We start from the raw sequence: 7,147 nt of genomic DNA on the forward strand, positions 1-7,147 counted from the left end.
CATCGATTGTTTTAATCATCTAAGTAAGCTACGGCAGCTGAAACGGTTTCAAAAATATGTCCTTCTGATTTATCAATGTTCAGTACTTTATTTATATAATTTCTATGAATATAAATTCTGATTGGAATGGTTTTTGTACTCGATCCCTGATTGAGTAAAAACTTATTGTTTTTGAAAAGTATGAATCCTGCACTTTTAAGTACTTACTGTCCTTCCTTTCTGGAAGTATATGTCCTGTATGATGCTGTATGTCTGTAGCACGTTATGTTATTTTTGAAATCACAATGTAGTAATATTAGTCAAATATTGCGAGCGTTTTTATTAACCTTTATTTAGACAGCAAATAATTTATAGTAATTAGAATTATCTAAAATCTTCTGGTGAAGATGCATTTACAGAAATATAATAAAACATTACAGTTTAAAATTTCTTCACTAGATTAAGGCTTACAAACATAAAATATTCAAATATCCAATTTAAAAACATTTGCATCTAAAATCAATAAAATACAAATATGTAAGATTAATTGCAAATATGCAAAAGTTAAGAACTACCTCGTTTTTTTTTTTTTTTTTTTTTTTTTGCTCTTTTTAAAAATTTTGAGTATTTCTTATAAAGTCCAAAAATGTCTTGATGCGTTTACTGGATGATATCTAATAATATCAGAGTCCTAGTCCCAAGCACACTCGATTGTCCTAGGGATCTTTAATTCAAACACTCCGTATCTTGCAACCCGCCGAAATTAAAATAGCACAAATATCCTCTAGACCACGCATTCTCCTACAGTTATATTTTTGCTAGGTAACTCAGAATATGCAACTGAGTACATTTCAAACATGCATGTCTACTAGTGTTGAATAATTTACCACAACCTTTACTGGGAGTCCTGAAGAACAAAATTCATGTGGCAATTTGAAATTGAACTGTGAATTTTATTCCATCAGTTATTTGGGAAGTCGATGACATAATCCTATCCATCCAATTACTAGATAGATTTAATTCCCTAATGCATCCATCCTACCTGTACCACGCAGAGTCCTCCTTTGAATTAGAAAAAATCATTTTCAAACGGCAACTGAACGGGCACATTGTGTAACATAATGAGAGGAAAAGTAAATTTCCCGGGAAAAAAAACAAAAACAAAAAACAGAGTGAACACCAATATAATGTATTGTTAGCTGAATTTTTGAGATTGCCTCCCTTTCTACAGACACAGGGGGCACGTAAATTCATAAAAAAATTGTATAAGACTATAACGAATAATATACGCTGTCGTTCCATAATCGTAAGTGGGAGTCGCTTTCCAAAGAAATTATCAAGATTTAAGCCATCTTCGTTTTTGGGGACTAGAATAATTCGTCCTTTAGTTATAGCTTGTGGCATCCTTTCTTTTCTATAAAGTTTCCAAAAGACACGGGACAATCTCTTCCCTGGACGTCGTAAATACCTTTGGTTCAATCCCATCTAAAACGAGACCTTTCTTTAAAGTTTTTCCTCAAATATTCAATAATATCTTGTTAAAGATTATCGAGGTTCTTTTACTTTTAAGGAAATTACTTTTGATCCCACCAACTAACTTCTGGAAGGTTTTACGAAATGCCTCTGCAATGTCCACTTGCTTTTCCAAAGTTTTACCTCCATACTCTATTCTCTTTATTACAAGAACTGAGTAATTATTTTGTTGGTAAGGTTTTTGATCCTTCAAAGGGATTATTTTATTATCTATTTTAGCCCTTGCTTCTAACCCGCGACCTCCACAATCCGGAAGGAATGATAAAACTCTGAAGTTATATTTTGTTGAAAAGGGAACTATGTTGAAGGTGTGTTCGAAATTACTGTAAAAATCATCCATCACTTTTCTTATTTATTAATGCAGACTCTGGCAGTACTATGTATTGAGCTTTTAAAGTAAAAACAAAACTTTTTTTTATCGAAAATGAAGAATTAAGCCTAATTGCTATGTTAGTTTCCATTTATTTATGCATTTTTCATCATTGATCTACCCCAATGGGAGTTTCTGAGGCTTTGAAGATGTTTTGAGTAAAATATTAAGCACTATGATCTTGTGATCGGACAATGTTTCAGAACGATCAAAAGTATACTTAGTATTTTTATCCCTGAGTTTTGACGCAAGTGCTAAATCAATTCGTAAAGTCGATCAACTTCTTCTCTATAACACATTATAGCTAAAAATAAGTGCAAGATGGTTATAGACTCGTAAAGATAATATGCTTCTCTTTTCTAAATATTTTTGTCTACAAAGGTTATTCTATTCTGATATTACATATAAATAGTTATTTAAAACTGTAGAATTCCAAAAGAATAAATAATTCCCGAATGAATTACCCAGTGAGGAACAAAGAGTTATCATTTCTCATCCACAGTTCCTTCGTTGAAACTCTTGAACCCTGTTCCTTCCAATGTCGACTTTTTTTTGGTCTCTTATTCTGAGAAAAATATTTCATTGTGAAGAATCCTTCAGTTTCCTTGATGTATATAATGCAGAAATCCCTTGGAAAAAAGTAGAAGTCAATTTTAGACTCTCCATGGATTTTTATTATCTCCATATATAGATTTTGTGAATTGTTGAGTGCTAATTGATAATGTGATAACAATTCAAGAGTGACCTCTTAAATTCTTAAGATTTATATTGGAAAACCTTAATATAATTACAATTTTGAAACTTAATCAGTATTTATCATTTTCCAAAAAACTTGATTGCTTATCACCATATTGGAATATTACGCCCATGAAGATTTAGGATCTCCACACTAATAAAGATTCTTTATAAATGTTTCCCATAACAGTTCTTATATTTAATTATTAGTTATTTGAAAAATTTAAGGGTAACAATTTATATTTTATCCTGTTTTTCTATGATTTATTCCTATATCCATATATTTAGTGTTTCTGGGATTAAACGCGATAATTGAAGGGTAGCAATTCTTTATTTTAGTATGAGAATAAAATGGAGAGGTACAATGTCTCAAAGGAGATCAAGTCGTGTAGCTGAACACTACATATATATATTATGACCATGTATTTATATTTTAAGATCTGAATAAAACACTTTTTTTTCGAGTTAATCTTTTATTAAAGAAAAGAAAAGGTAAATTAAAGATTTAGAAGATAACTTAGTAATTTTTCTGGAACTTGTACCATAAGAATTTGACCTTTTTTTATCCGAGTGTATGCTTCTATTGTTACGTTTTAATTAATATTACAGACTGACTCTTTATTTCATGTACTTATACATATTTACACGTATTTCATATCATTTCCCTCCCAAGTTCGATCTTACTCGAATTTGCACATTTATGTAAATAAATGTGCAAATTCTGACCTTCTGACTCCGAGTTCATGTGTATCCCTTTGTTTTCCACACAATCCATTTCTTCCCCTTTCTTCAGCCTCAAGAAAAGTCTATTTCACCATATAGTTCTTCCTTTATTTAATCGAACTTGGTATTTTCTGTTTTTTCCTTTCCAATAATCCGTCAGTCATCCCGACTATAGATTATTCTTGTTATTTTGCACTATCACCTCCATTCCTATTTTCAACTCCGGTAAATCCCTCTTATTATTAATATAACGGATTTTCTCCTTCTCTCTTTGCTCCTCACTTCTCCTCAAACAGTCTTTTTTTTTTTTCCGGATCTTGGACCATAGCTCTTCTAATGAATAGGTAAACACGATCTTACTTGATGACCAAATAAGATCTCATTTGGTGATCTTCCATCTGCCTTTGGAGTGTTTAGAAACTCCAGATTCCATGTAAGAATTAATCAAACTACATTTTCCTCCTGTTTTCACTAATAGATTCTTCATACATTTCACCAAACTCTCAGCATGCCCATTACTTTGCAGGAAATGGGGGAAAGAAGGCCCCCATGTTACTCCCCACATCTTCAAGAATGTCTTAAATTTTCTTGAATTTCCGAGGGCCTTGATCTGTTCTTATTTTTACTCGAATCCCGGTTTCAGAAAATATTTTTCTTAATGTCACTATTACTTCGCCTGAAGATGGAACTCTTTTGAATTCCTCTACATATGTATGTCTTGAAATACGATCTCCATATACTAAGTAATGGTTTCCTCCAAACTCAAACAAATCTGCAGACGTGCTCTCATATGGCCTCATTGGTATCGGGTCCTTCATCATCGATTCTTCTGGTAAACTAGGTAATCTTTCTATACATTTTCTACATGTTCTAATCATTTCTTCAATATTTGAGTTAATTCCAGGTCAATAAATCGTCTGCCTAGCTCTTCTTTTCGTCTTCTTGATATCTTGATGTGAACTGTGCAATCCCTGAAGATCTTAAACTTGCCTCTCTTTTGGGATTACCAGCCTATTACCATATAAAACAAGACCATTTTCAGTACTTAAATTATTTAATATCTTGGAAAATGGTTGTACTGAATCGTTATACAATTGTCTTCAACTGCATTGACTAAATCTTAATATGTTTGTTCTTTCAATTCCTCTTTTCTAATATCTTTTATTAATGGATCAAAGAATCTTTCTTCATCCGCTAAATGGGTAGTTCTAATAACCTGTGCTCTGTCATATTCAACATCTCTATCCAACTCTTTATCTTCCTCGGGATGAGGCACTGGTGATCTCAATAATGCATCTGGTACTTCAGGATATTTCCCCTTTATCCTTTCCGTTTCAAATTGATAACTTGATATTTTCAATTTAAATCTAATTAGTATAGCATTGTCTAGCTTACTATGGTGTAATTATTAAGAATAGGAACAAGTGGTTTATGATCCGTAATTACACTAAATGTAGGTAAGCCTGCTAGATATATGATACATTTCTTTATAGACCACACTACACCCAAACATTCTAATTCTATCATAGAGTATCTTGTTTCAGCACTTGATCAAATCGGGAACCACATTGAACTAATTTCCATTGTTTTTTGTGCTTCTGACATAACACATATCCCAATCCATTTATTCTCGATGCATCAGTTTCAAGTTTGGTTTCTAATCTTGGCTCAAACCGTGCTAATGTTGGTGGTGAAGTAAAAGCTTTTTTAATTTCCTTCATTGATAAAGAAAGATTTTTTGGACCACACATACTCTACATTTGACGATAAAAGCTCTCTCAGTGAACCTACAATGATTGATCCAATAATAAAAAAAAAACAAAAAAACATCTCAATTTCTTTCTACATGATGGCTCTGCAAAATCTTTAAAAGCATTCAATTTACTTAGATCCGCTTCAATACTCTTCTTGGATAAAATATAACCACAATTTTTTTATTTAGGTTGTGCAAATACCAATTTAGATGGATTTAATGTTATTTTGTTTTCTCTACATCTTTGTGGGATTCTACGGACATTCTTAAGATGGTCTTCGAAATTGTGTGATGCAGTAAGAATGCCATCTACGACTTTGTAATGTTTTATAACCCTTCCAATGCCTCATCTCCACGAAGACAATATGCGTCCCCCATTGCTATGAATCCTATCGGAGCTCTATTAAAAAAATATCTACCACAAGGAGTCATAAAACACATCATTTCTCTTGATTTTTCTTCCAGTTCTATCTGCCAATATTCCTGTTATGCATCCAATGTTGTAAAAAACTCTTCTGTTTGTTGGAATACTTGATATTATGTCCCAAGGTGTTCTCATGGGATGGATTGTCCACTTAACATAATCATTCAATTTCTTAAGATCCACGCATATTCTCACTTTTCCACTAGGTTTGGGTAAAACTACTAATGGATGGCACCAATCTACTACTTTATCACCGACTTTACTTATTATTTTTATTCTTCCATTTTGTAAATTTCTTTCTTCACTTCTTCCCTATAGGTAAATGGTATGTTTCTTGCAGTATGAATTGCGTGTGGTTGATAATCTTCTTTAAGACTTATCTTCATTGGTTGCCCTTCCATAATTTTCAATTCTTCCTCATCACAAAATACATTTCTAAATTCTTCCATGAATCTATTTTTTTTTAAATCTCTATCTCTTCTTTCTTCACAGATTGCACCGCAGCTACACCCATTTGTTTTGGAAAATCCTTTGATATGATTGGCAGTTCTCTACAGACTCGTCTAGGTAAGATTATTTCGACATATAATTACATTTTCTTCACTTTTTACTAAATTTAGGGCTAAAGTAATTCTTAACTTTCCAATAATTTCTAATTGCGATCCATCAACCCCTGAAATCTTCTCTTTTTCGTACTTTTTCACCATTTTCTTAATTAATCCCATCTTCTTAACAAACTCTATTCCTGCTACAGTAACTTCTGCTCCTGTATCGGGAACTGCTTTAATTTTACCAATCATCTTTTTTTTCACAAATTACATCGGGTAAAATTATATTTTTATATGTATTTTATTTTGATCTTTCATAATCCCATTTATTATTATTGCAGCGAATCGTTTATCATCTATTTTGGACTTTCAAACTCTTTATAATGTCCTAGTCTTCTGCATTGATTACACTTCTTTCCATATGCCGGACATTTTCCTCCCTTTCCATGATTGTTACCTCCGCAATCAGAGCATCTCATGTAATTTTGACTTGTTATTTCTTTAACATTTTGTTACTTTATACTAGATATTAATCCTAATGATTTTTTAGCCAATGGCCATTCTAGGACTTTCCCTTTTCTTCACTGGTGCAGATATAAATTACTTCTGCAAGGGATAACTCGGGTGATATAGATAATGAAAATTTCTTTGTATCTTCATTTCTTATCCCCAGTATATTTAAATTTGAAATCCAAGCATCAAACGTTATCGCAGGTAACCCAGCCTTTTTAGCTTGAACACATAATGATGTGTAGAATAAATCAAATTTTTCATCTTATTTTTGTTTTCGTTCCACTAATTTTATTCGTTCTAATGCCATATTTGTTTGTTTTCTTAGATAATTTTCTATAAGTACCATAATTTATTTTATAGAATTTTCATTACCAATTTTGATTTCCATAGCGGGATTGATTTTATTCAACATCTTCGGACTACATTATGATTTAAAAAATTGTTTTTTTCTTAACTTCTGTTTGGTCTTTCATCCCCATCGTCATTACATAATTGTTCCAGAGTGTTCTCCAATTTATAAATTCTTTGAATTCCATATCTTCTTCGATCTGAGGTGGTGGGTTTATGTG

The 7,147-nt window shown here is 32.0% G+C and overlaps 2 long non-coding RNA genes across 2 annotated transcripts; both read left to right on the plus strand.

Moving 5' to 3' along the window:
* The first annotated feature begins 3,262 nt into the window (after nucleotides 1-3,262).
* LOC139905352 (uncharacterized) lies at nucleotides 3,263-4,657 on the plus strand. Its single transcript, XR_011780017.1, has 3 exons — nucleotides 3,263-3,773; nucleotides 3,848-4,181; nucleotides 4,245-4,657. It is a non-coding gene; the product is annotated as an uncharacterized lncRNA (long non-coding RNA).
* Nucleotides 4,658-4,723: 66 nt separating this feature from the next.
* On the plus strand, nucleotides 4,724-6,843 carry LOC139905353 (uncharacterized). Its single transcript, XR_011780018.1, has 2 exons — nucleotides 4,724-6,084; nucleotides 6,407-6,843. It is a non-coding gene; the product is annotated as an uncharacterized lncRNA (long non-coding RNA).
* The last annotated feature ends 304 nt before the right edge of the window (nucleotides 6,844-7,147 follow it).

This window comes from Lepeophtheirus salmonis, chromosome 5, assembly GCF_016086655.4.
Source record: "Lepeophtheirus salmonis chromosome 5, UVic_Lsal_1.4, whole genome shotgun sequence".
Lineage (NCBI taxonomy): Eukaryota > Metazoa > Arthropoda > Copepoda > Siphonostomatoida > Caligidae > Lepeophtheirus > Lepeophtheirus salmonis.